Here is a 3876-nt window from a genome sequence, read left to right on the forward strand (position 1 = left end):
GAGGTATACTGTGGGAGGGGCAGACACAAAAGATGACAGAATGTCACTTTGTCCTGAAAAGGAGTATTTTAGAAAAAACTTTAGAATGAAAAATTCCAAACATACACAGAAGTAGAGAACAAAGTAAAACGAGCCCCCAGGTACCCAATCACCCAGCTTCAAGGGCTGTCAACTCAGAGCCAGACCTGTTTCATCAGTAGCCCAACCCCTAGATGACTGGAGTAAATTCCAGATACCATGTCATCTCATTAGGTGAAAGCTATTTTAATTACACAGGAATTCATTATTTAGAATTCCAGAACTACTCAAAATTCATTTAGAAAAATGAAAAAATAAGCAAAAGAAAAACAATAAAAATAATCCATGCTTTTATCACCAAGAGGTAATTATATTAACTGTTTCTCCTTCCACATTTTAAAAAACAAAAAAGTATCTTACTATAGACAGCCTTTGGAACTTGATTTTGCCTTTCTTGATAGAGCTATGACACATCTTTCCATGTTAACAAATATACATCTGCCTTATAGTTCTTTTTGTTGTTTTTTTGGCTGGGTACAGTATACTTTATTGATGGTACATGACAAGGTAGGGGTCCCCAAGCCCCTCCCCTTCTTCAGGGGGTCTGGGATGGAAACTGTGGAGGTTGGGAGATTCTCAGTGTGTTGGGGGATGAGTTGGGACAAACACTCCCCAGCAGCTGAGGGTCTCTCTCTTCCTCTTGCTCTCACTGGGGCTGGTGGTCCAGGGAGTTCTTACTTCTTGGAGGCCATGTGGACCATGAGGTTGCTGTAGCCAAATTCATTGTCATACCAGGAAATGAGCTTGACAAAGTGGTCACTGAGAGCAATGCCAGCCCCAGCATTGAAGGTGGGAGAGTGGGTGTCACTGTTAAAGTCACAGGAGACCACCTGGTCCTCAGTGTACCCCAGGATGCCTTTGAGGGCACCCTCAATGCCTGCTTCAACACCTTCTTGATGTCATCATATTTGGTAGCTTTCTCCAGACAGCAGGTCAGATCCATGACTGACATATTGGTGGTGGGGACATGGAAGGCCATGACAGCGAGCTTCCCATTCAGCTCAGAGTTGATCTTGTCTACAGCCTTGGTAGAACCAGTAGAAGTAGGGATGGTGTTCTGAACAGCCCTTTGGTTATCATGCCACAGCTTCCCAGAGGGGCCATCCATGGGCTTCTGGGTGTCAGTGATGTTTATGGACTGTGGTCATGAGTCTCTCCACAATGCTGAAGTTGTTATGGATGACTTTGGCCAGAGGGCCAAGCAGTCGGCAGTGTAGGAGGTGTTGCTGACAATCTTGAGGGAGTTGTCATACTTTTCATGGTTCACGCCTATCATAAACATGGTGGCATCAGCAGAAGGGGGAGAGATGATGACCCTCTTGACCCCACCCTTCAAGTGAGCCCCAGCCTTCTCCACGGTGGTGAAGACCCCAGTAGACTCCACAACACACTCAGCATCAGCAGCATCCCATTTGATGGTGGCAAGATCTCACTCCTGGAAGATGGAGATGGGCTTTCCATTGATGACATGTTTCCCATTCTCAGCCTTGACTGTGTCGTGGCATTTGTGGTGGGTGGAATCATACCAGAAGATGTGGACCATTTAGTTGAGGTCAATGAAGGGGTCACTGATGGCAACAATATCTGCTTTGTCAGATTTAAAAGTGGTCCTGGTGACCAGGTGCCCAATATGGTCAAATCCATTTACTCTAACCTTCACCACCGTGTCTCAGGGGTGCGGCGGGCATTGCACCAGAAGAGGCAGCTGTCTATCGGACGGGGATGAGCAGCCTGCATTATATGTATCCATTATGTGGCTCTTCCTTAGTCTTAAAACAATTTCCTTATTGGTGTGTATTTAGGTTAATTTAAAATTTTTGCTATTATAATCATCTTGTAATAAACATTTTTGACCAGGTCTCTTGTATGCTTCTTTGATCATTTCCTTCGGATGAATTACTACTAGCATTCCTAGGGCAAAGGGCACCCACATATTTAAAAAAAATTTTTTTTAAGATTCTATTTATTTATTTGAGAGAGAGAGAAAGAGAGTGCAGGTAGGGGGAGGGGCAGAGGGAGAGGGAAGGAAGAATCTCAGGCAGACTCCCCGCTGAGCAGAAAGCCAGACAAGGGGCTCCATCCCACCACCCTGAGATCATGACCGGAGCCAAAATCAAGAGCCTGACGCCCAACTGAGTCATGCAGGCATCCCTTCACAATTGTTATTCATATTGCCAAGATGCTTTCTAGGACGGTGATATCAACGCCGTACCAAGTACACCGGGAACGCATAAGGATGCCCATTTGCCACGTCTTTGCCAGCACAGAGTATTAACGTTCTTCTAACCTTTGCCAATCGGATAGGTTGAAAATTATTTCTTGTCATTTTAATTTGCATTTCTTTGATCACAAGGGAGGCTATTTTGAAAATGTTGGTTGGACAAGTTTTCAGTTTTAACATAATTGTAACGTAATGTAATTGTAACGTAAACATAAAATTTAAAAACATAAACGCAGAGACAATTGCTACGTAGCTATAGCCCCACTTCAGCATTTATGACACGCGGCCTGTCTTGCTTCCCTCACAGCATCCTCCTTCCCCTTCACACACATGAATCCACCACATTATTTTAAACCAAATCTCAAACATCTTATTCATTATGTTTTTAGTATATATATTAAATGTAAACGGATTCTTTATTATTATATCATAACCATGATATTATTATCAAACTTAAAAATAACCTAAAAATAAATGGGGTACCTGGGTGCCTCAGTCAGTTGAGCGTCCAACTCTTGATCTTGGTTTGGGTCTTGACCTCGGGGTCGTGGGTTCAGGCTCCACATTGGGCTCCAGGCTGGGCATGGAGCCTACTTAAAATAAATCAGTTATGTGGTTATTCTGAAATATAGTCCCTACTCGAAAGACAGGAAAATATTGGTTCTTTCTTAATTTTGCAGCTTTTGCAAAATGAATTAGTTCCCTAGCCTCTTCCAAAGTAATCTCTGAGAGTTCTTTTATTTTTTAGAAGAAACTTTTTTTTTTTTTTTTTTTTTAGTAGGCTCCACATCCAATGTGGGAATTGAACTCATGACCCTGTGATCAAGCGTGACACCCACTCCCGACTGAGCTAGCCGGGTACCCCAAGGTTCTTTTAAAACTATTAGTATGAGTTCATGGATTTGGACATATATGATGTGTTGTGATTCAATACAGTTATTATTTTATTTTTTATGATCAATTTTCTCCACCTTTGGCCAGTGGGGAACCACTTCAAGTCCATGCTGTGTCCTTGTGACATAATTATAGAAGTCCTTGACAACTTTGCTTTCTGATATGACAGATGTTCCACTCCCATTTCGTACCTTGAAAATCATATTGTTAGTATTAATATCGATATTGTTATTTTGAAACTATTTCCAATACATCAAATGAGTAATTATGTTGGTGTTCCTAGCAACCAAGATTTTCACCATCAAAGAAATAAATATATAAGATCAAGTAAGTTAAAATATGGGAATTCTAGGTTAGAATTGGATATTCAGTATAAACTTAAGCTGTCGCTTCCATTAAAAAATTTTTTTCCAATAACTTCCACTTAAACACCTAGAAACAATGGCCAATCCAACCGCAAAGAGAACTCCATTTTCCAAGACTGTGTTTTATAAATACCATTATTCATTAAAACTAAGGATCTCTGGTTAAAGGTTGATGCCACATCTGGGGTAAGAAACTCATATAGGTTTTTGATAGATATTTCTGTGAGGACATAAGTACATGGGGTTTGATATTTTACTTACAGCGACTATCTTCAGTGTTACTGGCACATCAAAATCATATTTTTTGCATCTGAAAAA

At 41.2% G+C, this 3876-nt stretch overlaps 1 pseudogene; it reads right to left on the bottom strand.

Moving 5' to 3' along the window:
- Nucleotides 1-527: 527 nt before the first annotated feature.
- Nucleotides 528-2674, bottom strand: LOC123796044 (glyceraldehyde-3-phosphate dehydrogenase pseudogene; annotated as a pseudogene).
- Nucleotides 2675-3876: the final 1202 nt, after the last annotated feature.

Source organism: Ursus americanus, chromosome 6 (assembly GCF_024610735.1).
Source record: "Ursus americanus isolate L20-20 chromosome 6, mUrsAme1.1.p, whole genome shotgun sequence".
Lineage (NCBI taxonomy): Eukaryota > Metazoa > Chordata > Mammalia > Carnivora > Ursidae > Ursus > Ursus americanus.